The sequence below is a fragment of the Cuculus canorus genome, chromosome 10 (assembly GCF_017976375.1).
Source record: "Cuculus canorus isolate bCucCan1 chromosome 10, bCucCan1.pri, whole genome shotgun sequence".
In the NCBI taxonomy this organism is placed as follows: Eukaryota; Metazoa; Chordata; class Aves; order Cuculiformes; family Cuculidae; genus Cuculus; species Cuculus canorus.
The window spans coordinates 18,785,812-18,813,141 of record NC_071410.1 but is presented as its reverse complement, the minus strand read 5'-3'; the positions used below and the strand labels follow the sequence as shown (position 1 = coordinate 18,813,141).

General features: G+C 48.6%; 1 protein-coding gene across 5 annotated transcripts in view; it reads left to right on the top strand.

The window, feature by feature from the left end:
* PAK3 (p21 (RAC1) activated kinase 3) overlaps positions 1-27,330 on the top strand; it is a 151,018-nt gene that overhangs the window by 52,541 nt on the left and 71,147 nt on the right. Inside the window, exons 1-2 of one of the 5 annotated variants that reach the window (XM_054075431.1) lie at positions 12,059-12,139; positions 22,888-22,991. The exons of 2 other annotated variants lie outside the window; for them this stretch is intronic. The gene's annotated coding sequence lies outside the window, so the exon portion shown is untranslated. Of the gene's footprint in view, positions 1-12,006; positions 12,140-22,887; positions 22,992-27,330 lie in introns of those variants that run through there. 2 more of the 5 variants (XM_054075436.1, XM_054075432.1) reach the window with 2 other exon arrangements.

Genomic DNA, 27,330 nt, shown 5'->3' with positions numbered 1-27,330 from the left:
TGATTAGGTGACATCATTAACCACCAGATGAATAAGCCTGACTGTATTCTATGAACACCCGACATGCACAGCCAGAGATGAGGGCTGAAGTGGAGTACATTCAGCACTGTTGTGCTTTATGTACTTCTCTGAAACTGGTCAAAAGGTCATGCTCGCAGTTCTTGAAATATGTTTTGTTTTTAAATTTGCTGTGATGTGAACTGGATAGAGAACAAGACTTACCTAAATTTGCCATGAGTTAAACATGTTCCTGTCCTGTTGGTGCATGCTAAAACTGATGCTTTCTGGATTTTTTTAAAGAAACTGGAAAGGTCGTTTGAAAAGGTCTCCATGTCTAAGGTGGTCTCACCCTCTCTCTGTGGACTGTCTTGTGTTCAGGGTCTCATGAACACATCTTTTCTTAATCTCAGTGTTCAAAACTCTTCTACTGTTCAGATAAGACTTGTTAAATCTTTGTTACTTTGTGCTCTGAAAAACATAAAAAGAATAAACCCATTTATTCTTTTATTTTACCAGAAAACTCATGCTCTACTGCCTTCTGGAGCCTGAACTTAGAATCACAGAATCATAGAATAGTTTGGGTTGGAAGGGACCTTAAAGATTATCTAGTTCCAACCGCACTGCCGCGGGCAGGAACACCTCCCACTGGATCAGGCTGCCCAAGGCCTTTGAGCCATTGACCACTACTCTTCGTATGCGACCATCCAACCAGTTTCTTATCCACTGCACCGTCCACCCATCAAATCCATCTCTCTCCAACTTAGACAGAAGGATGTTGTAGGGGACCATGTCAAAGGCTTTACGGAAGTCTAGATAGATCACATCTGTTGGTTTACCTGTGTCCACTGCTGCGGTTACCTCATCATAGAAAGCCACCAAGTTGGTCAGACAGGACTTGCTCCTGGAGAAGCCATGCTGGCTGCCACTAGTCACCTCCCTGCCCTCCATGTGCTTTAGCATAGCTTCTAGGAGGATCGGTTCCATGACCTTCCCAGGCACAGAGGTGAGGCTGACAGGTCGGTAGTTCTCAGGGTCGTCTTTTCTTCCCTTTTTAAAAATGGGCACATTACCCTTCTTCCAGTCACCAGGGACTTCTCCCGACTGCCATGACTTTTCAAATATCATGGAGAGTGACTTGGCAACCACATCTGCCAATTCCCTCAGGACTCTGGGTCGCATCTTATCAGGTCCCATGGACTTATATATGTTCAGGTTCCTTGGGTGTTCGCAAACCTGATCCTTCTCTACTGTGGGAGGGGGTTTGCCTCCCTGGTCACCATCTTGCTGTCCCGTGACCCAGGAGGGGTGAGGAGAGCCGTTATTGGTGAAGACTGAGGCAAACAAGATGTTAAGTACCTCAGCCTTCTCCTCATCTGTTGATACATGATCACCATTTCCAACCATCAGTGGGGGTACATCTTCTTTGACCTTCCTCTTTTGATTGACGTATACGTAGAAGCCAAACTTTCCATAAAGAGATTTGATTTCTGGGATTGTGTCTTCTGTCTTTAAACCAAGGCTTTGTCCGGTCTCTTTTATGTCATACAGAGCTTAACTTTCTCAGTGACATGAAAGAAGTCTATGAAGCAAACTTGTCCTTAGTGTTTGTACATGCACCCATGCTTAGTTGGGGCACCAGCCTTTGCTATTTCTTATGGAATTCTTTGTGGCCAAACAAAACCAAGAGTTTGGGGACAAATAACAGTGAAATATTGGCATGAACAAGTTCTTAAGCTCTCACATTTCACTGCGTGTGTCCTGAGGTATAGTGAGCTACAAGTGTGTGCAGAGCTACAGGAGAGAAAGGGATGGTGCTGGAAGGGTCCACAGACAGCGATCAGAAGGAGGAGGGGACACTCTGTTCGTTCTAAAGAAGTAACTGCACTGAGGATGTGCTAGAGGCAAGGTTGTGGTTTAGGCTCCATAACTCCTCTCAGTACATATAAGTATTTCTGGCACATTCTCCGTTTACTACCATTATGTGGTCAGTCTCACAAAGGTGGAAGTCCTTCCTCTGGAATAAGTTCCTGAAATCTTGTTTGAAGTGTCTCACTAGATCAGGTTTCAGAGGAATCTTTTTCTTCAGCTGTTTCAAATTGTTGGTATCGCCAAGGCAGTCTCAGCCCTGCTGCTCTTGCCGGTGTTAGGCACATGAAAGAGAAGAGGGACACTTCAGCTGATGCTGTTGATGCCTGTCTGCTATAGCCCAGAGCCATTGGTGCTGTAACCCAGTTCAGATGCTTAGTCAGCAGCCAGAGAGTTTCTTGGATTTTAACTTTCCAGATCCCAACCCCAGTAGGCTCGGGAAGGATGTTTTCTAAGTCAAGACACACATGCTCTGTCATGCTTTTCTAGTTGTAGGGCTTCAGTCTAGCAGGCTTATATGGAAGTGCTGTCGGATCACGGACAACGCTTGTCTCTGGTCTTCCAGCTACCTGGAGGACACTGCCCTGAGCCAGTGTGGTAGTAAAATCTGTCATGGGATGTTCTGCAGGCAATGAAGTCTTCCTTTATGGAACGAGAACCACATAAAGACCTTTTTCTTCTCTAGGCCCTCTGGGCTGATGTTATCCTGATGTCTGTAGCACCTCTGCATTGGTAACCCAGCATTCTTCACTGCTCACAAGCTGTGAGTGGCCGTGTGTTTGCCATCCATAGCACCTTTGTTCATTCATGACATCAGTGGAGTTGCCATAGCTGTGAAGTCAAAGTTCGTACTGATCAAGTATGAGGTTAATTCTCAGATTCTCAACATTTGTTGTGGGAAAAGCGAATCTTCAAGAGAGAGATGAGTGAGCAGGAGGAGCCACATGGAAAGAAGGATTTCCTTTCATTTGTGGTGACAGGGGAAGGAACCACTAAAGATGAAAGCAGCCTCAGCTTTGCCACCTGCTTTGAAGTAATAGTTCAGACCCTCCCCTGTGATACTGTGGCTGAGGGTCTGGGATCTCTAAGGAGTGCGAGCCATCATGACTGTTGTGCTACAGGCCAGCTAGAGGTAAGTCAGGCTTGGAGGCTGTATGACTGTATTACCAAGGGAGGATGTCTGAGCTGCAAGAATTGTTTGCATGGATACAAACTTGAGGAGCCCCTGGTAGCTTTGCTGTTCTCACACCCTTGGGCTAATGCCTTCCTCATACACTCCTAGCAGATGGGATGCTAAAGGAAAGGTGTTCAAGGGGTTGAAAACAAGACAGGGAATCTTTCTTCAGGCTGTTGGCTCCTGGATATGAGTTTGTATCCCCAGCCTGTTTTGTAGTGCATTGCTGCCGCCCTCACACAGTGGCTCCCTTCGGACTCCCGTGGAGAGCCTGTCTCAGGGCAATAGGGCAATCTTGGACTTTGGTGGCATCAGACTTTTCTGCTCTCTCCAGAATACTCTGGAGGCAGCAGGAGGTGATGGATGGCAAAGTTTTCCTGGCAGCTGCTTGACACAGCTTCTCTTCCACAGCAAACAGCAGTCCGGTCTCCTGTATCTTTAGTCCAGAATCATCCCCTGTGTGAAACTTTTTGGGTGATGGTGTGCAAAAAAGAGGTCTAAGTCCCTGCTTAAAGCCTTTCTGTTCCTGAAGCACAACTGCGTTGTGTGCGAAAGAGCCAGAGATGGGCTTTTTTTAATGCAAACAGGTCTTACTAAGAAACGAGCATTAAAAAAATTCAGTTGTGGCTTCAGTGTAGAAGCTGTTAATGCCGTTTAATTTCCTAACAGCCTTATTGGCTGTAATCAGTTCATTTTCATAAATCGTATCAGCTACGTACCTTTCCCTTGGATGTTACCTTCATATGGTTTTGTCTGACATGCTGAGATACTCTGGACCGTCACAGATTATAATTTAGCCTCTATATTCATTATCTCTAAAAAAACAAAAGTCAGGTACCACCAATAGTTTACAGCTTTCAGATATGAACATGGAGGTGGGAGCTCAGCAGGTCTCCCCGCTGCCACGCATGCTCTCAGCACAGGGCTGAGCTTGAGTGTCCAAAGCAGAGGGCTGTGCAGGCAGGGCTGCTTCACACTTACTCCACCTCAGTGCTGAAGTAATTTGGTCTTAATATATCAAGATAAGCGTAAATTAAAACCTCAGATACAAACACTGCCACAGTAGCTGGTCATAGCCTGTACAATGGGGACCCTTCACCTCTTAAGCCTCTGTGTTTTGACGCCTCTCAGTAGACACAAGAATTGGTACCATTCCTGCTCACAAGTAGTTACGGAAAAAAGTGGAGAATGACTTCTGTAAAAATCAAGTTTGTTAGTAAATGCTTTTCAGATTAAAACAAAGATAAACAGCTTGTAGAATACTTTTTATATGTCTCACCAGCTCTAGACATTTTAGAGGTGGAAAACTGAACACAGTGGTGTGTGGCTGTTCAATGAATCAGTGTTGAATGACAGCTATATTTCGAGGAGAAGATAAATTTGCTGCATTTGCTGATCTTGCTGTGGTGGTTTCACTGTCAGATTTTGCCCTTAAAGCATATGGCAGCATAGGTACGTGTATCTGTTCCAAAATGAGAAGTAATCCATCACCTCTGCTGAGACGCTGCAGTGCAGGGGAGCGTGCATGGTCACGTATGGGTAAATCCGGTGTTTGTGCTGCACCATGATAGGTTGGCCACACTACCTGGAGTCTGGGGTAACACACCATGTCTCACAATCTTATTCTCTGACACCAGGAAAGCCTGGAAGCTGTCCTGTGCTGTTTGGATAGGTAGGGTGAATCCTGGTCTTCTCAGGCCTGAGAGCAGATTGAATTCAACATCTTTAGCAGATAAAATCCAGCAGGCAGGTGGGTCATCTTTGCTTGTGTTAAGTCAAATGTGATGTTCCCCATGAGGGAGACCTTTAAGTGCAAACCAGACAGAACTGGACTTTACGAAGGTCTTCTGAAAAATTCTGAATCCTGTCCTGTTCGTGCAGGAAGCTGTGATGTGTTCTGTTTAAGAGCTGTGTGAAGGGAGCGCTTGATACATTTAAGCTGTTAGTCCAGCTACTCCTGTTAGAGGGTGATTTAAATTGCAGTTTACAAGAAAAAAAAAAGGGCCTGGGAGTGACTCTGGGGATCTGTGGGCGGCAGTGTTACTGGGAGGCAACTTCTTGGCTGCCACTGAGCTGCTGCCCAGCCCTGAGCGGCTGTAGCAGCTCTTTGCCTCAGTTTCCCCTTTGGCAGAACTGGAGGAGCAGTGCTGCTGGGCTGTATGGCCTCTCGTGGGGAAGAGCCACTAATTACAGTGGGGGCAGTATTTCAGAGCACAGGTTTAAGAAGTATCGCTTCTCATTGTTTCCCTCTTGCAAAACCCTGTTGCACGATAGAGACAACTTTATCTCTGTCTTAGATTTGCATTTTATATCACATACATCCCTGCAGCAGGAGAGCAGTACATTCAGTTTCACTAGTTCCTGGAGGTGGATCATATCCCACTTGTTTACAACAGTTGTGAAGATTCAACAACATTTTAATAAGCAGTGATATCTTAAGAAATGTATCTATTAAATAGAGTCTTGAGTAGCCGATTGGTGTTTAACTGGCACGTGGGTTCTTATTACATCTCTGTTAAATCCATAGTTGAAGCATAAATTTTGAGTAGGAAAATCGTGGTTTGAGGTTATAATTTGAACTAAAATAAAAGTACCATTGCTTTTAATATGAAGACTTTATTAATAAAGTCTTATACTGACTTAAGCACGTATTTACTGTAGGTATTTTTAAAATAGATGAAGATGACCCAGGAGAGACATTCTGTCAGTTATTGCTGCAAGATTCATAAAGAGTTCTGTATGGAGGTAATTTCCATCTCCTCTTAGGAAACATTCAGACTTCATTGTTTCACAGGAAAGGTGTTTTCAAAAGTGCATTCCTTGGTGTGAATGTGGGTGTTCTTCTCCAGGGACAGGATCTCTGCGATCAGGAGTTTGGCAACTGAGCTTCTCCAAGTGGTGGTGTCATCACCATCCATGAAAGTTTCAGACTGCAGCACCCCAACCTGCTGCTATTGCAGCCAGTGGGAGATACTTGCGGGTTTGCTGAGAATAGGGTGAAACCTGTGTTTCAGAAGGACAAGGTGAAGGACGGAGAAAACCATGCATGTGAAGATGTGGAGGATGACACACGTGTTCGGTGCCTTGCATGCCCCCCAGGCTCAGTCTCCAGTAATAATGAGGGGCTGTCTCTGTCCTGCCATGTCATTCTTGCACCTGAGCTGAGAGGATTCTCGGGGCAGCAGTGATATATGAATCCTCTTTGAATGAGCTGCATTTGCTGTGAGTCCCTGCCCTGCCCTGTGCGGCGTTTGCAGTACGTGTACTTCCCAGTCCCCCATGCACGGGGTGGGATGGTAGACTAAACATTTGCAGAAGTTACCTCCAAATGGGGTAAACTGAGACACAGAGCAGTTCAGTGACTTGCCCTCTAAGAGAAAGCATGTGAGGGCAGTGGCACAGTGGGAGGGTGTTTGTGTGCCAGTCTCACCACATCACCTGCCCCAGGCTGTGTCACTGCCCTATGCCTAGGTGAGCCCTGGGCACCTTCACTGCTCAGGGGCTTGAGTTGTTCTTAGGCAGCAACCGTGTGTCCTCCTTGCTCCGTCCTTGCCTGGATCCCAGCAGATCCCAGATCCCACAGCTGAGCATTTGGGACCCTCTCGCTGCTGGCAGGCAGCCTGCCTAGTTCCCATTCCTACATGTTGGTAGGCGGTTCCTGTCTAATGAAGCTCCTTTCCAAGGGAGGCTGTTGATGTGCTCCAGCATCGCCAGATGGTCCCCTTACCTCTCCTGCTCTCACGCTCCCTCAGAAACATTAATGATCCCTAAACCTCTCTGATGGAGGGTCTCCTTTTTGTGACAACCTCATTACGTGGTTGTCAGGAGCTGCCACTATCCAGGTTGTCACGACAACCAGCTTGATTCAGAGCCTCTGGGAAAGGTCTGAACCTCAGGCAAATAACCAGCCCCAGCTCCCAGCAGATGCTCACCCGCAGCCAATCGTCGGGGCGCTGGGAAACCATGACATCATGGGCCAAGCAGGCCCCAAAATTTAATTATTAGCTTTCAGCGTCCCTTCGTGTCCCTTCCCCCTGGTGCTCCCTGGATCAGCCCCCAGTGCAGCTAAGCCAGTCCTGCTGTGCTACCAGTTGAAACCACTCCGGAGCTGCCTGGGCTCAGCAGGGACGGTGAGGGGGGGCCTCCTGAACCCCCCACGTAATGCATCCTTGGTCAGGAGCGAGACCCGTGGTGACCAAGTGCTTGTGCCTTGGCAGTATGGCACAGGCAGAAAACTGCAGGGTAGTGGAACACCCACAGCCTCTAGGAGCTGGTTATTGGGGGTTTGTCAACAGGAATGGGAGTTGTCAGACTTAATTTTATCTGCAGGACAAGCGCTCTGGCAGCTACCGCTAAGTATGGGAGATTAATGGGATCCCTACTCCCCCTTCCCATTAAAACCCACTGACACCCAATTACCAGTCACGCTGTATTGCTCAGATTGTGTCATGTTTGCTCGCAAGGTGTGATAAATGCAGCAGAACCAGTTCTGTCACAGATGGAGAACGTGTCCACCTTCCTGCCCTGCTGAAGCACAGAAGGGTTTGTTCAGTGGCCTTGTGCCTTCACTGGGGTGTGTCTGAGGCAGCCCTGAAACCACGTACCCCATTAAGGTTACATCCTACGTGGTACTAACTGAGGTGTCCCGCAGATGTGCAGCTGCAGAGCCTTCCTGAATACCTGCCCTGCTCGAGTACATTCCCCATGAAAGCAGGATCAGGCAGCTCTTCGAAGGGATTCCTTTTTATGCTCAAGAAAGACTTTTCTTAACTTCCTGGCAATCTCAGCCAGGTGTACGTTTGGTTTTGGAAAACGCTGGTGCTTGGTCTCTTTTACTGAGATGTTTAGCCTTGCTCACCCTTCTTACACAGGGAAGGATGCTGGTAGTTTCAGACAGTGCAAGTCTGCAGCTGCAGCCAGTTCCAGAGGGTCTGGAATTAGATCTAAAAGGAGAGGTTAGATAGCTTTTGGCTTCTGAAGTCCTCAGGCATCTTTCGGAAGAACTAAGGCTACAAGAAGGCTATTTCTTGCTCAGAGCTAATATTTCTTGCTCTTTCTCTTGCTTTACTGTCTTGGTTACCTGGTCCTGTGTTTCCATGGGGCTGAATCTTCAGGGAGGAGTTGTCCCTGGGCCACCTTTGGCTGGGGTTGCACCACGGAGGGGCTAGGGAGCTTGTGCACAGCCCGGCACACTCCAGCACGATGGTCCTGATACAGCCAATCCTGCTTTTTTTTAGCATGTGAGAGGGAGCTGCTTGGGCTGGTGATGGACCTGGTTCAGCCAGGTCCCTCCTCCTGCTTCTCAGACTCCTAAAGCATCAGGGCTCAAATTAGGGCAGCTTCTGAGGTTATGTTTGTAGGATGAGACCCTTGCTCGGAGACCTAGTTGGCTCCTGGAAAAACAGGGTTCAGGCAGGCCCTGCAGGTCCGGAGACTGGACCTTGTGGGCGTGCAGACTCTCAAAGCATTTCCAATTAGCTTTGACACCCATGTGACAGTCACACAGGGCTGACATCTAGCAGGGACCTGCCTGCTCTCTGTGGGGACAAAGCCAGCATCCTGTCCATGTCTGGGACAGATCAGGCTCAGCAAGGCTGCAGGTCTGGCCCAGCCCAGCTGGTCCCAGATGTTGGACCTGTGAAGCGAGTCCAGCTTATGCTGTTGAGCTGTGTCCCAGGACTGTGTGGATACCTTGGCCCTGCAGTCATTTGGCTTTTTCCTTCTCCAAAGAGTGTGCTGCGAGCAATGTGCCCTCCGTCAGCACACCTGGCTGCTCACAATGTGCGGAGGAGTCTTCCAGCTCTGATGGGTTCAGCATCGTTTACAGCTGGGGTGAGGGGCAAGAAAGCTGCCATTTGTGCAGTTTACCCTTTCTAGCCTTTGCTTCCTCTCCTTGGCTTTTTTCCCCAGCAAGGCATGGACAGGCATGGGGCCTCAGCTTCCAATCAGGCATGGGACAAGTGTCTTCCATCCAGCAGCTTAAAGATAGCTGGAGAACCCAGGGAGGCTGAAACAGCACAGGTTCAAGGGCTTTATGTTCTCTAAGGCCAACCCCAAACACAATATTTTTAAATACCCTCTGTGATTTTCAGGAAAAACTCCACCTTGCACAGTGAATATTTGTGACGTTTCCTCAGCTCTTAAGAGAGTCGTAACTTTGGACCAGGCTGAGAGTCAGGGATCCGATCTTGCTTTCTCACTGCTTGCAGTCATGGAATCAGGTTTCTGCTCTTTCACAGGGGAAGGGAAACTGAAACTCTCTCTTCATCTACTCTTGCCCAGCCTTTGGCAAAGTCCGACAGAAGCCAAGGCACTGGGTTTGGTGCCTCAGGGAGCCTGCAGTTTTCTTGTAGTGCTTATAAGAATAGTTTTGCTAATAGTGTGTGCTAAAACTGTGTTTTAGTTGGACTTTTTAAAATGAATGTAAGTGATTCACCCACAGATTCAGTCCTAACATCCATAATTGCCTGACATGGTGCTCTGTCTGCAGCTTTTCCCTGAGCTGCCTCCCTCCTTCAGAAACCTGTGTGCAGGACGCACATCTCAGGCTACCTGCGGTGATGGTGGGGATGGTAAATAACCTACTCTTCTGTGTCCAGGGCGGTCTTTAAACAGCAGTTGGCAGCAGCTGGTGTGCTTTGCAGAGTCTGGCCCTTCAGCCCTGCAGGGCTGGGTGAGCTGGTGGGAACCCCTGACAGCTTCTTCAGCTGTATTCCCTTCATCACTGCGGTCGGGGGACATGCCCCGAAATCTTTGTAGAGACTTTGAAGGGGGAAAAGCCGAGGCAAAGCCTAAGCTCTCTGCAAACTAACTTGCAGCAGAAAGTGGAAGGCGCCACTTCTTCGAGAGACAGTGGCCTTGCAGGGTCACTGCTGACCTTAGAGGATCCCGAGAGACATCTATACACAGGGGTACTCCTCTGTAGGGATGGAAGCAGCACTGACAGCTTGCTCCACAGCTTGACTGTGATCATTGCAGACCCAGCCAGCTAAGTGATAGATTTGACTCATACTGGGGAAAAAAGCATCGGTGAGACCTCAGCGTATGGCAGGAGGGGCCGGCAGTGATTCAGTGGGGGCTGCTTGTCACGTCATTGCTGACTGGGTGACTCAGTGTGCTTTTGCTTCTGGAGAACCTGTCCTTTCAATGAGCTGGAAGGCGACAATGTGACCGCTCGTGGTCAGTGAAGATCACATGCTGTGTGGCGGGGCTGGGAGGATTTGTTATCTCCTCTTGGGTAACTACATGTGACCTGCCTTACCTTTGGCAATAGCAGCCAGCAAAAGGGAGTCATTTCTTGTCCGTGGCTGCTGCATTATGCATTATTAAACGCTACCTTGTGCCTCTGCCTCAGGAAAAATGAAGAAAAGGTCACAGATGTGCCCATTTCAGGATGTAACAGCACAGCCCTTTCCATAGCCCGTGGGCATAGCCCCTGTGAGGGGATGAGCTCAGAGCAAGGCTCCGCTGGGGACGCTGTAGAATCACAGAATGGTTTGGGTTGGAGAGGACCTCAAAAGCCCATCCAGTTCCACCCCCCTGCCATGGGCAGGGACACCTCCCACTGGATCAGGTTGCTCAAAGCCTCATCCAACATGGCCTGGAACACCTCCAGGGATGGGGCAGCCACCTCTTCTCTGGGCAGCCTGGGCCAGGGCCTCCCCACCCTCACAGCAAAACATTTCTCCCTAAGATCTCACCTCAATCTCCCCTCTTTCAGCTTAAAACCATTATCCCTCATCAGCACAGCACCGTTCAGTACTGGAAGCTTCTCTAAGGTCTCCCTGGAGCCTTCTCTTCAGGCTGAAAAACCCCATCTCTCTCTGCCTGTTGGGGTTGTCTGTGGATTTTTTTTTTTTTTCTGGAAATATTGTAGATGTGAGGTCATATTCATCAAAACAGTGTCCATTTCAACTTTTCAGACCTTTCACGGAGGAGTTAAGCCGCTGGGTTCGGGACATGGGGGACCACGCTCTGCCTGGGGAAGCGTGGTTCTAAATCGAAGGAGGAGAAGGAGAAAACACAGGCTGTGAAGAAGGGTTTTCTTCTGGAGTGTGTGGAGATCTGTGCAGGGAATTGCCCTCCATGTCCAGGAGTGGTCAGAGTTGCTCAAGGTGCTCCTGGTGGGTTTCTCCCATGTATGGATGCTGTCAGGAAAAGCCCACAGGCTGTCAGATGGCAAATGCCACAGAGTCACCGAATGGTTTAGGTGGGAAAACACCTTTACAATCATCGAGTCCAGCCCTTAAATCAGCATTGCCAACACCACTAAGCCGTTTCCCCAAGCACTGACAGGCTGAGTTGGGGTTGTTCAGCCTGGAGCAGACAAGGCTCAGAGGAGATCTTATAGCAGCTTCCAGTACCTGAAGGGGCTACAAGAAAGCTGGAGAGGGACTATTCATAAACGCTTGCGGCGATAGGATGAGGGAGAATGGGTATAAACTGGAGAGGGGCAGATTTAGACTGGACATAAGGAGGAATTTCTTCACGCTGAGAGTGGTGAGGCCCTGGCCCAGGTTGCCCAGGGAAGCTGTGCCTGCCCCATCCCTGGAGGTGTTCCAGGCCAGGTTGGATGGGCCTTGGGCAGCCTGAGCCAGTGGGAGGTGTCCCTGCCCATGGCAGGGGGTGGAACTGGATGGGCTTTGAGGTCCCTTCCAACCCAAACTATTCGATGATTCTATGATCCACACGGCTTTCACATCCCATCAGGGATGGAAACTCCACCGCTTCCCCCGAAATCTCACGGTGCATTTCCTGTCCCCCGCAGACGAGGAGCGTGACGATGCCTTTCAGGACCCCTTTTCGCTCCCACCCGTGTGCCTGTCCCCGCCTCCCCGGTGCCTCCGCACCCCTGCCACCCCCTCTGTCCTACGTAAACCCCTCCCCGCGCCGCTCTTTCCCCCGCGCAGCTGCCTCGAACCATAAGATCGGCCGCCTCCCCTCGTCGCGCGCCCGCCCGCCCCGCAGGCGCGGGGGCCGCCGCAGCGGCGCGGGCGCAGCCAATGGGCGGGCGGCGGGGGACGGCGGGGGCGCGCGCGGCGATTGGCGGCGGCGGCGCAGGGGCTGCGGCCGGGGGCGGCATGACCGGCCGGGGCGCAGGTACGGGGACCGGGCTGGGGGTCTGTCTGTCTGTCTGTCTGTCTGTGCTCCGCCAGCTGAAGTTGTGCCCGCGGCCGCCGGGAATGCCGGGCTATAAATAACTCTGCCTGTCCCTTTTTGGGGGGTTGTTTGGGTTTTTTTTTTCGTTTGTGTTTTTTTTTTTCTTTTAATAATAAAACGGGTTTTATCGGCGACGTACGTCCCGCCGAGCCCTTTAGGAACGCCGGCTGAGTTTAGCCTGGCTGGTGCAGAGGGAGGTGTCCCTGCCCCTGGGACTGGGTGGGCTTTGAGGTCCCTTCCAGCACAAACCATTCAGTGATTCTGTGTGCAGGAGGTGCCTCTCCGTGGCGAAGGGGGGGGGGGAATGGGCTTTAAGGTCCCTTCTGACCCGAATCATTCTACGATTCTGTGATCCTATGTGCAGGAGGTGTCCCTGCTCGTGGCAGGGTTAGAAATGGTTGGGCTTTAAGGTCCCTTCCAACCAAACCATGCTGTGATTCTGTGTGCAGGGGTGCAGGAGGTGTCCCTGCCCATGGCAGGGGTTTTGGAGCTGGATAGGCTTTTAGGTCCCTTCCAACCCAGACGATTCCATGATTCTGTGTTTTTGTGTGCAGTGTGTGTAGGATGTGTCTGTCCGTGGCAAGGGAGTTGGAACTGGATGGACTTTAAGGTTCCCTCCAGCCCAAACCATTCTGTGATTCTATGTGCAGAACGCATGAGGTGTGTGGGATGTGTCTCTGCCCATGGCAGGAGTTGGAACAGAATGGGCTTTAAGGTCCCTTCCAGCCCAAACCATTCCACGATTCTGTGTGCTGGATGTTATTCTGCCCATGGCGGAGAGTTGGAACTGGATGGGCTTTAAGGTCCCTTCTGACCCAAACCATTCTGTGTGCAGAATACATGGGATGTGCGGGATGTGTCTCTGCCCGTGGCAGCGGGGTTAGGAATTGGGTGGGCTTTTGAGGCCCCTTCTGATTCAAAGCATTCCATGATTCTGTGCTTTTGTGATTCTGTGTGCAGGATGTGTCTCTGCCCATGGCAGGTGTTTTGGAATGGACTTGAAGGTCCCTTATGACCCAGAGCATTCCATGTTTCTGTGATTCCATGTGCAGGGTGTGCAGGAGGTGTCTCTGGCTATGGCAGGGAGATTGGAACTGGATGGGTCCCTTCCAACCCAAACCGTTCCATAATTCTGTGATCCTGAGATCCACGCAGGGCAGGGTGGTCTCTCCCTGCACACGCGATGCTGCCGAGGCTGGTCCCCGCGCTGGGCTGTCCCTTTGTCCCAGACCTGTACACCAGCCAGCCGGGAAGTGCTCCGGCGTGACGTCTGGCTGCTTCAGGCATCCCTCCTCCGTCAGCATCCCTCCTCCGGCAGGGGATGCGCTCAGCACGAGTGCCCCCTTTTTGGTCATTCCAACAGTTTTCAGATCCGTTTTCACCAGTGCCGGAAAGGAACCCTGTTCTAAACACAGTGATGCATTTAATGCAAAAGGTTGAGGGAATTTGCAGAGGAAGAGACGTGGTGAGCAAAGAGATTGTGGGCCTGAGCTGGGAAGAGCAGGGCTGTTCGTGGACTTGCAGCCCCAAAGGGTGTCAGTGAGGGTGGTGGATTTTGTCCCCCACCATTTGCTGGGGTGGGCATGGCATGCGTGAGGGGTGAACAGCTGGGTTATCCTTGGGGAGAGCCTGGCAGATGCTCCTAAAAACTCCGTTCCCCTCATCTCGGTGATGCTCCACCTGCCCCCGGTTCAACACCTCGCAAAGATTGCGGGAGAGGGGAGTCCACATTTTGATTTCCTTCTGGGTACCGTCCGTGATGATGCTCAGCACAGGGAGCAAGGAGGCTGGGCATCAGCGTGGGCTTTGCTGAGTGACTTTTGCACTGGCATGAATCCCCCCAGAGGGAGAAGAACGAGAAGGACAGGCTGTTGAGTGGGCCGGGGGGCACTGCGGGGCTGGAGCAGGGCTGCTACCTGCTTGCCTGAGGAGGAGATAGAAGGAAAAGCTGTGGCCAGGTGGGACCATGGGATGAGATCTTCTCCCCTGGCTCCTCCTGTTGTGTGAACCCACCTTCTCCATGGCTGTCCGGTGAGGAGGAGAAGGCCCGAGCACAGCTATGAGGGCTGGAACAGCCCAGGTTGAGGCTGAGGAACCTGAGGACAACAGGGCTGGCCAGGACCCTGGTGGAGAAGTGGGGGTGAGAACATTGCCCCAGCCAGGGCAGCTCATCGCAGGAGGGCATGTGGAGGGGACTGTGGTGTCCCCTGGGCAGGAGTTGGTGCAGGACCTGTTGGCAGGGAGCACCCACCTGCACAGAAGAGGCACCAGGGGTTTCCAAACATTTTTGCCACATCTTTGGTGGAAGTGGAGGACGTGGTTGCCGAGGAGCCTCGTGATTCCAGGAGAGGTGTTCAGGCACAGAGTACCCAACAGCATCAGCAGAAAACAAAATAAATCCTGAATGGGAGCTAATTGGTTTTAGGCCTGGGACGGGAGCTGGTGGGTTCTCCAAGGTGAGGGAATGAAGGTTGCCATGACAAGTTATCTGCGTAGTGGGGGAAAGAATCCCTGAGCCTGGGTTTTCTGCAGTGAGCACAGGGCTGGCAAGGAACAGCCATGCTTGTGGCTGCATTGATTGAAGCTGCCTTCCTTGAGCCCGGGACTGGGAAGAGGAGAGTGGTTGCAGGCACAGTGCGGGGGCTGGTTTTGGTGGGAGCCTGGCTTCATGGGTGGGGGGCTGCAGGCAGCTGCCTCTGGGCTGCCACAGGGGTTTGTGCTGTGAACCAAGGCCAGCATGGATGGCATTTTTTCACTGTGTGACTCTGGATAACTAAAAGTAAGTCTCTGTAGGTCCTGCAAGCCCTGAGCTCCTGTTACAGGATTAAGTTTCCAGCCTCGTAGGCCACCGGTTGCAGCAGCGACAGTTCAGGAGGCAGCTGTGGCAGCAGTGCCGCAGGAGGCAATACCCAGGGTGAGCTGCTTCGCTGGTCACAGGCCCTTTGCTTGAGCCTCACTCACCTCAGGGCTTGTGGCATGAGCATGCCAGCCTCTTGTGGGGGATATCTGATGGGGACTTGGTGCCTTCTAAGAAACCCAATGAGAGAGTCTGTGTACGGGGAGTCCTGCAGAAGTTGGCGAGCATTTTGCTGTTGACTACAGTGAAGAGGACTTCACCTCTCCAATATGACCATTCACTGGGCAGTTTGTCTGTAAGGATCTGACCAAAACTCAGTATTTAAAAGTGTGTGGAAGTTGAAGCCCAAATTATCCTGTGTGCCCTGAGCTGGTTCACAAGGTCTGGAAAAACAAAACTTGGCCCAAAAAGTTGTCTTCCTCCAGCCCCCATGCTTCTTTGCTACTTTTGTGCATATGGTTACGGGGCTGGGTGAGACAAATTCAGCTCCGAAACACATTGTTTGCTGTAACAGACTGAGCTCCTGCTTTAGGCATCTCCTGGCCTGGCAGCAGTTGCTCCTAGAGGAGGGCTGGTTTACACTGGTAGTCCCATTTCAGTTCCTGTTCCCTCTGTCTAGAAGCCATCTCCTCTTTTCCTTTCAATACTTAAATTGTGACTGTGGATTCAAGTGTTCCGGGAGCTGCCACTGCTCTGGAATCAAAAACAAATGAGCTCCTCCTTCATTTTAGCCATGTCTGTACAGAACTGGTCACAGGGGAGATGTGGCCAGATTTCGCTTCCGCTTCTGCTCTGCTTGGACTCCCTGTGATGCTGGGACATGAGCGCTGCTGTCAGTTTGTGCCTTGCCAGTTCGAGTACTGATTGCTCTTCCTTGCTCTGCTACACAGTGGGCAGGCGGGATCCCACTGTGATCTTGCTCTTTCATTACCTGCCTTGGCTCCTGCAGAAGGCGCTTGAAGCTTTCCTCCCAGGAACTTAATGGGCAGTGGGAACAGAGTGGGTGGATGGGAAGGGCCTCAATAGGAAGGGGACACGAATTAATCTCTCACTTGCAGAAATAAACCTTTCCACCTGCCAATACTATTTTGTGTTTGTATTTTCCCCCTGCAGCTCTGTTTTGCTTTTTACCTTTCAGACACAGGTAGCTGAGCTTGTGCGTACTCTGTTTATTCTATATTTACTTTGATTTGCCTGATACTTGAACAATGGCATTAGGCTGAGTGGTAACTGGTAGTTCTCGTCAGGCCTGGGTCAGCACAGGTGGAGATGCTTATGTGAATGTCTTGTCCCAGACCTGCTGTCGCTGATGTGTTTCCTGCTCCTAGCAGTAAGTCTATAATAGCAAAAGTGTCTGTGTTTGCTAGTGGCTTGTCCTGAGTGCTTTGAGTTTCACAGATCTTTTCTAGGTGAATGCCAGCAGCTGTGGCTTGTGTGCAGCTGACAGCAAATGCAGGTGTGCTCTGTTGGGGATGGCAAAGAGGCTTTTCATGTTGTGCGTTTAATTGGACAGGTGCCAATAGGTCTGTTGATGAGTTGGTCTCCTGGGTTTCCTGAGGCAGGAGACGGGGCTGCAAGGTGGCCCTCACCTCCTCAGCTGAGCAGTGTGGGATGTGGCAGGTGGGTACCCAGTGCTCTGGGCAAGCAGCATGGCATCCACCCAGTCAGTCCCACTGACTGTCATCCGAGAAGCCTATCATCTTGTTGATGCAGTTTTGTGTCCCTGGCTCCTCGAGCTCTTGGCCCCAGGAAGCTCTGGGTGAGGGACAAGTGCTGCAGGTCTTCTGGCTCCTGGGTTGGGAGGATCTTCTTGTCAGCATATGCCACCAGCCCTACAAGCAAGTCTGGCACTCTGAGCACTGGGCTGGGTGCACCTCTGGGTACTCCATCGTCCAGGCTTTTATCTTCCCTTCTAGAGGCAGCCTTAGAAATCCTGTGCCTCTTAAAAACAAGGGCATGGCCTGCTCCGTTGAGAAAATTCTGCCATGAATGTTGCTTAGCATGAGCAGATGTTCTCTGTTGATTTGTCTTGCTCTAGTGACTTATCATCGTGACTGTGTGCATTAAGTATTCAAGACTAAAATCCTGTTGTTATATATTCAATGGGCTGATTTCCCAATGTTATTTTTTATTGTCAATTGCTTATCTAGCAGCATATTGACAGATGCAACTGACTCTTGGCTGATCCAGAGCGGAGCACATCTCTGCCTTGGAGTCTCTGCTGTCAGTTCCACAGTTGGAATTGTTGGCCCTGCTTCCACGTGTCAGTGCTGGTCAGAAGGCTGTCTGTGCAGTGCGGGTGCAAGGGGCTTGTGAAGATGGGAAACAGAAAAGTTAAGGTTGGATACAACTCCTTTACTCTCTCCACTCTGGTGCTGTGTACTCTTTTATTGCCATCAGAAGCAAATTAAGGCAATTGGAATCCCAACATATGTTCAGGAGGTCTTTGGGAAAGCTTTTACATGTTTCTTTATAATCCTAAGGGAAAGTATGTGCTTTCTCAAAGAAATGGGAGCAAAGATTCTGAGTTGACCCCTTGACTTCTGCAAGTGATACTTGCATGTGCTTCCATCCAGCTTCCTGCACTTGCATGTGCTTGGCTCTCCTGTAAGACAGTGCATGCAATGTCATTTTTGTCAAGCCTTAGATCTCTGTAAGCTGGAAACAAACTGGCATTTCAGCATTGCACTACAGCACAGACTCCAGAGCAGGACCATTCTCATTTTCTTTCTAATCCTCAAGTACTGAAAATGCTCAGGCACCTTCGTAGGCTCCCCATTTCACAGGTTTGTCTGGAGAAGGGATGGCTGCCCCATCCCTGGAGGTGTTCAAGGCCAGATTGGATAGGGCTTGAAACAACCTGATCCAGTGGGAGGTGTCCCTGCCCATGGCAGGGGAGTTGGAACTGGGTGGACTTTTAAGGTCCCTTCCTGCCCAAACCGTTCTGATTCTGTGATTGCTCGGCAGGGTGTAGGTGCAGGAGGCTGCACGTGACTAGGACAGTTCAAAACCGTTTTCTGGTCCTTTCACCTGAGCGTATTCCTTTCTCCAGACAGGGCTGTTGAAGGTGCAGCAGCTGTTTGCCTTCCCAGTCCCTGTCCCTTTGCTGCCATGAGTAAATGGCCATTCACTTTATTTGGGAAGGGCACTGGAAAGTTCTTCTGTGTGTCTTGAGGGGAATGAAAGGCCTAATGTTTTCCATTTTCTGTCTCCTCCTTCTCTATTCCCTATTGTGAAGGAGAAAATCCTCCACATCAGAAATTTTCCAGGCGCTTCCCTGCAGAGAATTTTGATTCAACCTGCACTGCCCAGATGCCAGCTCATATTTATCAGGTGCATCCAGCCACTCCCTGGATGAAATGTGGGGCTGCTGGTGCATGGTAAATCTGAGAGGAAAGAATGGAAGTCACATTGGAAATGGAAATCCTAGGATATTGCTAAGGCTGTTTTTAATGTCTCCTACCCTCACAGGCAGAAAATTGTGGCCTGGGATTTGGGGTGCTCTTGAAGTGTCACCAGAAAAGCTGTCAAATGTGTGCATGCAGAAATGGAGGCTTGGAAGATGCCTTTAATTGTGATTCCACTCTGCACAACACAGATTTTCATGCTTTGAGTTCAGGTTTGTTTGTAGCAGGGACAGACATTGACACCACAGCTCCTATCGGGGCATGAATATTTCAACAACTGAAACGATGCCTGCCTGCTCCAGAAAAGAGCTGCTTACATCCTTGTTTGATCTTTTTAGTGAGCCTAGCCAGCTCAGGTTGGCAACCTGGTTAGTTATTTCCTACAGATATGGTTTCTGTTAGCTGTGCTTTGTGACTCCTCTGTTTATTCCAGAGGGTCTGGGAACTCCAGTTGGGAAGAGTTGAGATTTTCAGCAAGAAAAATGACTAAAGTAGCTGGAATTTGCTGTTTTGTTTCTTTTTGAGGAGGCACCTTGCACTTTGTAGGATGCATGGACCGGAAAGAAGTGGGCTAATATCTGGAAATATCTGGCATGGCAGTCTCTGGGAACAGTTGTCTTGTTTCCTTTCTGCCCCACATCCTGCTCCTCATGCTCTCGTTCTCTCTCCACTTGTTCTTGCACTAGGAATGCAGAATCTTCTTCTAGTGGCATTAATGAATAATATTAAGCACATCAGAAGGAATAAGCTGCGAGTGGAGCCTTATTCTTTTGTGCAGTATATTGGCAGTTCACACATAGAGCTCATGTCGCAGACCCTTCTTTTTGAAAGCTGTAGCAATACTGAAACACTGGAACTCCTGGTACCATTGTGTGTTTCTGAAGTAAAGTGTTTTCAGAGCCTTTAATTGGGGGGCCCTTCCTACAGCCATGATCCATCATGCAGACAGTGAGAGCTTTTGAGCAACTTGCTCTTCAGGGCATGACCTGTCTTCTGTGGTCTGTAGAGCACTCTGGACACTCGGGGTGAATGCCAGCCTTCTTCGTGTAATAAGGAAAGGCAATAAGAATCTGAGTGTGATGTAGTTTTCCAGTTCTAAGTCCTTGGTGTGGTAAGGTCTCTCTCCTCTTACTTAGTGAGCAACAGCATGTGGATGAGGTTTCTACACCCATAGATGATGTTAGAGGTCAGGTACCTGATTCTTGAGTGGTTTTTTAGCTCTATTTCATGGTGTTTGCATTGCGGATCCCAGCAGAATGAGAGAGCTTGGCGTCATGAGTAAAGGTGAACGTGTGTGATTCTCTGTTTGAGGAATTAATCTGTTGCCGTGGTTATTCTGAGAATAATTGATTGTGTACCAGAACAGAGATCATACATTGAGAGTCATAGCTATGTTTGTACCCCAGGAAGCAGCCTGGTAAACATAATCACAAAGTCAACCCACAGTAGGACGTACTTTTGTGCAAGGAGTGGAAAAAATTGTGCTCTTATGTATTCCAAAAAGCCTCTAAAACATAGGTTCTCACTAGACTGATGGCTTTTGCTGGTAGGGTCATTAGGCAAAAGATGCTTTGCACTGCTCTATCCTGCGGTGTCAGTGAGACGCTATGTTGTGGTCCCTGGAGTTGGCCGTGTCGGACCCGCCAGTCCCGTGTGCTGCAGAAAGGGTGGCTTGGGGTGGGCCAGCTTCCCTCCCAGTGTGCTCATGTGCATTTTGAGTGTTAGAGCTGGAAGGCAGTGAGCAGCAGGTGCATGCTCCGAGCCTTTTTCTGCAATCTGAGGATCTTGAGGACTATTTGCTATTGAAAGCTCTATTAAAGATTTACAGTAAATGAATAAAAGTCAGACCTGGAGAAAAAGCAGAGATGTGTTAAGGCAGGATCTGACTGCTTCAGGGGGGCTGGGTGCCAGGCTGACTCATGTCAGACATGCTGCAAACACAAGGATGAAGTGAAATGTCCAAGGTCATCAGTAGGGTGCTGGCAGAGCAATGGAAGATACCAGTTAGAAGCAAACATGACTGGATTTTTGTGTCCTGAACTCACTGTAGGGAACAGTGGTGTTGATGTGGTCAGAGACCTTGCAAACCTAGGCCCAGAGGTGCCTAAATTATAGTATTTGGGTCCGTAGCGACTAATGAGGACCATTTATGGTGCACTATTATTTCATTTTTTTCCTGTGAGGGTGGAGAGGCCCTGGCCCAGGTTCCCCAGGGAAGTCATGTCTGCCCCATCCCTGGAGGTGTTCAGGACCAGGTTGGATGAGGCTGTGAGCACCCTGATCCAGTAGAAGGTGTTCCTGCCCACAGCACGGGGCTTGGAACTGGATGATCTTTAAGATGGCTTCAAACCCAAACCTTTCTCTGATTCATGTTTCTTTTTTCAAAGCAGACCTGCAGTGCTTCGATGCATCAGCTGTAGGGAGAGAAGAGCCCTGGCACCCCGAGGATGCAAGGCACGCGCTGAGGCGGGGGGGGGGGGCGTGTTGGATGGAGATTTGCTAGGTGTGACATGTTAGGTGTTAAATGCATCTGATACAAGGAGCTTATGAAAGCATCTAGATTCAGGATGTTCTCGTGCATAGCAGGAATGTTCTGCTTTGTGACTGTTTTGAGCAAAAAGACAAGGCGCTGCAGCCCCTGCCCAGCCACCACTGCAGGCCGGGTGTTGTAAGGTGGCCATGTAACGCAGCCCAGTTTATAATGGGAGATGGACAGACTCTACAGGGACTGGGTATTTAAAGGCTTTTTAGATGCTTTTCATTGCGTTTGCACGTGCGTCTTGGAGGGTTATCCTTGTGTGCATATATATCATATGCAAACGTATTTTGAGTTGCTGTGTGTGTGTTGTCTGAATTTAGAAAAGGAGTGATTTGGAGAAAGAATCCTCCAGGAAATGTTGTTTTTGTAAGCATGGGCCTCTTGACTGTGATTTGGGGGTAGGAAGGAGTGGGAATGAGGGGGAGGTTCACTGAGGGTTCCTTCTTTTCTTGTAGCGTTTTGGGAAAACTCCAGCCAAGGCCCACATACAGTCAAATGAATCAGCCTCCCTTTTCACCACAAGTAATTGGCAGCTCTAGCTGCAATGCAGTTTTGATGTATGGCTAATACGCTTTTTCTTGGTTAATTGAGAAGAAATGCTGCAGTGGACGCATGATGTCGAGGTGGCCTTGTATGGAGTTTTTGAACTAGTAGGGAAATATGGTAGGCTGCTTCTTGAGAGGTGGAATTTACTGTGGATTCTATTCCATACGGTAGTCTGAAGGCTGTTGTTGCTGTTCATCTGCTATAGAAAATATATTTCTTGTTGCATAGGGTCGCGGAGGGCACTGTAAGCTGGCCCATGGCACTGCTGCTCAGTGCAGGGTTTCCTTGGAGGAGTCTCTTTTTAGAACAACTTCAACAGAATATTCATGTCCTTAGATGAGTGACTGTTCCTGTGCTGACAAATAAAGTACTCTGGCCTTCTCATATTCCTGTAACAAAATGAAACTCACTTGTTTTCTAAAGCATCTGTTGCCAATTCAGACTCAGAGCTTTCTGTGTCTGCTGTAGGATTTCCACTGGGCTTGGAAAACTTACCAGACAAGCTCAGCATTCACCGCTGGAAATATCTGGAGTAACTGGAGGGCTTTCTTGTCCTGGAAACAGGACATGTAGTAGTTGCCCTTGGCACGCTAAAACTTGCCAAATGGTTTCATTTCCTGTTGGAAGCCTAGTTTTACATGGAAGGACTGTATTACTTTCAGAACTGTTGGTAAATATTGGCTTTAATACATAGACTTCACTTTAGCAGAATAACAGCAGGGAGAGAGGAATGTGGAGCAGTGAAATGAGTGTGCTGTACTGGTGCAGCAACATCAGTGTTCTTTTACAATGTTTGAAATAGTAAATACCATGCCTATTATTTTTATATCATTTGAAAATTCATTAGAAACAAGTCCCTTTGAGGAACCTGTAGTCATAAACATGATTAGTCAGCCTTGGAATTTTAGTCATGGCCAAGGCTTCACCTAAATGCTTTCTGAACAGAAAACAAGCCTGGTCTTTAGCTATTCTTTCGTGGGATTGCTTCATACAGAGGCAGCAGGTGGCCTTCCTCCCTCCAATTGTTCTGTGGGGGAGAAAACATAGTGTTTTTACAAATGTGAAGTCTTTGCAGGGGGCAAATAAAATGGCTGGCTTTGTAGCATTTTGCACCTGAAGTGAAACAAAAATAGCTGGTTTTGCTTTGCACCCTTGTAGGGAGCGGAGGGGACTGTTGAATGTTTGAAGATACTAACACCTAGAAAGCAGATTGGCATCTCCTTTCTGTGTGTACTTAGCTGAATGTCACTCCTGCGTGTTTGGTTCAATGTGTTATGTGTATCTGGAGAGAGATTATATCCAGGCCACTTGGGCTGAATCTTGCTCTTTCTCTCTCCAGTTCACTGGACAAGTGTTTTACGTTTTCTTCAGCATAACTTTAAATGGACATTGTTTTGCCCTGTTCTGGAAAGGAGCTGGTATTTCTACAACTCATGCTGTCATGTAAGTAACCTTTTTCTTTTCTGAACAAGGTCATTACATCATGATGCAGTAATCCTCTGCCTGTGGGATAAACCATCCTCTCTGTCTGTGTCTCTGTCTACTGCTCTTATCTGTGTTTGTTCTTTCATAAAGTGTGCATGGGGAGAGGAGAGATGAGGGGAGAGCAAAAGTTTTGATTCTGGACTGTTAAACTATGTTTAGAGAGAATAATGCATGGGTTGTGAGATGCAAAGTGCTGTTGTCTCACAGAGCTATTGCTTTGATACTTTATCCACAAAGAGAAGCTCCAGAGTCTCAAGTCAGAAGAGCCTGGGGATGAAATTACACCTTTGCCAGGCTCTGACAGGTTAAACTTTACAGAAATGCGGGTGGTAAATTATCCACAGACTGAATTGCAGAGGAGGGCTTTAAAATGGGCTTTAAAAACCTGCTGGGGAGATTGAGTGGATAAAAATAGTTCTTGTATCCCTCTTCTTGTCTGTAGAGCTAAAAGCAATCTACAAAGGAAGGACAGTGTAGTTATCTTGGTTCCAGCCCAGAAGAACCTGAGGGATGGAGCAGTGCCACTGTGGGTGGAATGGGTCGTTGTGGGAGCCAGCAGCAGGACCCAGCCGTCTTGCTGCCTGGCTATTAGACTAAGTTGCTTCCCTGCTGATTGTAGTTTCTAATTTGTCTTGGATGCGTCCTTGTGCTTTTTCCCCAAGTCAGTTTTCACCACAGTATGTCATTCATGACCAGCCTGGGGAGTGCCTGGTGATATATGGTTCATAACTATTTTTGATTCATTTATAAAGGGATTAGGTGACGTGGTTGCCTGGACAGCAGGGACTGTACTTGGTAACCTAGGTCTCTCCCAGTCCTGTGCTCCTATGTAACCTGAGGTGATGCCATCTAAGCTGCATCAAGGTGACAGTGATGTAATTTCAAACTGTCTGGCCGGAGCGCTGGTGAAGTCAGGGAGGCTGCACGTGTGTAAGAAAGCATTGGCTTTGATCCTGTCTCTTCTACCCAAATAATAAGTAGAAGACAGGCGGGTTTTGATTCAAACCACTTAACTGAGCAGAGAAAGTAGAGCGGATGTATTAGTGGTTATTCCATTTTTCACCTGCTCCGACAGGAAATAGCTCGTTGTATTTTACTGTGCAGCTTCGAGGTCTGTTGCAGATTAAGACAAATAACTAAGTTGAGTCATCAGATTGTAGTGTCTCAACAAACTACTTAGAGATGTCAGGCCCTCACTGTGGGTGGATGTTGAAGTGCTATCAAAAAAACACGTCTAGAATCACCTGAAGACTGTACTGTTACCGTCATGCTGTACTTTATAGCTGCTCAGAGCATTGCAGTGACAGAGCACAGCTCTTCCAAGCTGGAATCGACAGACTCCCGGAGCTGTCAGCAGGCTGGGACTATGATGGACACCTTGCAGGGCATGCTGGCATGGGTACAATTCTGTTCTCGCATGCCTTTACAGCTCTCAAAACCGACACGTGCATCAAGTTGTTGGAGTGCAAGCAGAGGCTGTCCCTATCCGTGGAGGCTTCTATGGCTGAACAGTCCCTACTCTAGTCCAAAGGGACACTAGTAACGGCTACTGTATCCTCACAATAATACTTCTGTGCTTTGTACTTACCCCTAATTTACTATATACCAAAATCCCAAGAGTCCTCTCATATAGACTGCATTGCTGACAGCATCTTCATCCATGTTTCAGCTGGGCTGCCTGTGTTGGGAACAGGCTCTGTGTAGTTTCTTTCGATTTCAAGAGTGTTTTAAGAGAGGAGATTTTTAAACTGGATTAATTCATTATGCTCTTTTATCATTGCCTGTTACTGGAAAAATTCTAGCACATTAATTTGTATTACTTCATTTGCATTGTTCGTTTGCTTCTGTTTAATTCTGGCAGAATCTTTGGGCCCAGATTCCAAGGGGATGACTGTGTTGTAGGAAAAATATGGTTACAGCAGAACTTCCCAGCCATTAGTTGTGATAGCTTTGACTTTTCTACCAGGCCAAATTTCAGAGCGGCATTGGTTTTTATTTCTTCATGTGACTTGTGATTTGCTGGGTTATGGCTGACAGCAGCTTTTTCCTGTCCTTAAGGGGTTATTCTGCATACATGCATGTGTTTGAAAATTGCAGAATCACATCTTAAAAAGGAAGTCCTCTAAACATGCTTACCTGAGTGTAATATCTTTCACTTTGCACTGAGTTTTAAAGCCGTGTGTCATAAGAACAACTTTCAGTGCTTTGATGTGGGTTCATAGTTTTCTCATTGGTGCTATTAATATTTCATGCCCACTTGCTCCATGGTGGGTGTCAGTGCTCGCTAGCAGCGGCCGTCTATGAGAAAGGAGCTGCTTCCTGGCATGGAGTAAAATTTAGGCCAACTGTGGATGCTGGAACCACATCTTGGTGACTGTCCCTTCTCTGTGCTTTTCCTGAGACTCTGCATTGAGTAGAATATCTGGTACCTAGGATCCCACAGCCTGTGGAGCTACACCTCCGCATTAATGCCTGTGCCTCATACTCTGAATGTAGAAGGTAAGGCCTGAATTGGTACCATGTTGGGCTTGTGCTGCTGTCATTTCAGAAAGCTAATGTCTCTCAACTCAAGGGACTCACCCATTTAAATCTGTTTAAGTGTGAAATAGTTACTGACAAATGATGCTCATGTTCAGTTTGGGTAGTACTTGAAACTTGATGTCCCCCCCCTGCACCCGTTCAGCACAAGGGCTGTTTTATGAGTTTAATGAAACAAGTGAACATGCAATTGCAGCTCTGGCCTGATAGTTTGGGGAAGACAGTTTTCCTGTATTTTTTCCTGTGGTGTTGGGAAAATCTTATCGCTCTGCCCTTTAGCTTTAATTACTGGAAATATAAAGGTGTGGGGAGGGAGAACAAACAAAGTCCAAGCAGCTTCCCATGCGAGTCCCCCATATAGAGGATGTGTGTTTTGCCACAGGTCTTGCAGTCAAGCTTCTGAGATCTGAATGGGCTTTCAAACCTGTGTCAGAGCTCAGTGGTGAGAGTACTTCCAGCGAAAAAGAATCTTATCAGTTCTGTTCTCTTAGTCTGCATTACGTGTCTCAGTAGGGGCTTCATCACATATCTGTTATATGTCAGTCCTTATGAAAAATAATACCCTTCAGCAAAATCCTGTCTCCAGTTATATAGTCTGACCTCAAGTTTTCATTTAATTTACAGAATTGAGGTTTATAAAATAGCTGCGTTTAATAACTACATTAGTTCTCATCTTGATGTAACACCTAAATAGCATTTATGATAGGAACATGGCCTGAAGATTTCCGCTGTTTCCCAGCACATGTTCATCCTTTCTGTAGCTCCCTTTCAAAGCTCCTTCCCTCTCACAAGATTTCCTTTCTCAATCTGAGTTCTTGGGACAGGCATTTTGCAGGCCAGTCACTCAGAAAAGGGCTTCTACCCTGGAGGTGCTTCCAGCAGCCTTTAAAAGAATGGGAACTTGTACCTTCTGCAAAGACTTAGGAAGTGATTCATCTCCACTTACACGGTCTGCAGTATCAGCTTGGCAGGCTGGGATTGTGGCTTGCGCTTGATGAAATAATGCCCCTGAATGAGAATCAAAGCAAGTGACTCCTGCAGTTTGCAGCAGCCAAAGTTATGTTGGTGCTGATGATAATTTCTGAAAGAGTATAATGACCTACCTGGCTAATCATGACCGAGTTCTGTTAGTAACACTGGACACTTGCCTTCTGGTAAAGGCCCCAGCTTTCAAATGTTGTGGGAATGGTACAAGCCCAGAAAACGGGCACAGAATCTGCCTTGGTGGCCAGTCACATGCTGGCCACATGTAAATGTTGTTTGGGATCACAAGACAGATTAGGTTAGAACTGGATTCATGCTTTTCTTCCTCAGACCGCTCTCTCACAGAAATCAGTGGAACCAGTCAAAGGCGAAGGAGCAGAGAATATTCCCTCTTCAGCTCACCTGCCACCAGAGATTTTTATTATCTTCTATAAATCCAGTTTCAGAATTAAAGGAATGCAGTTCCAGATCGTTCAGCAGCTTCCATTTTTTTCCCTTGCAAATACTAGAAGCGCTGTTTAAATCTGGTGATCTCTGGGGAGAGGCCAGGAACTAAATGGACTGTAAAACCACCAGTAGCTCTCTTGAGTAATGTAGGTGGGTTCTTCGTATTCATAGAATGGTTTTGGGTTGGAAAGGACCTCAAAGGCCATCTAGTTCCAAGCCCCCTGCTGTGGGCAGGGGCTCTTCCCACTGGATCAGGTTGCTCAAAGCCTCATCCAGCCTGGTTGTGAACACCTCTAGCGATGGGGCATCCATAACTTCTCTGGACGAC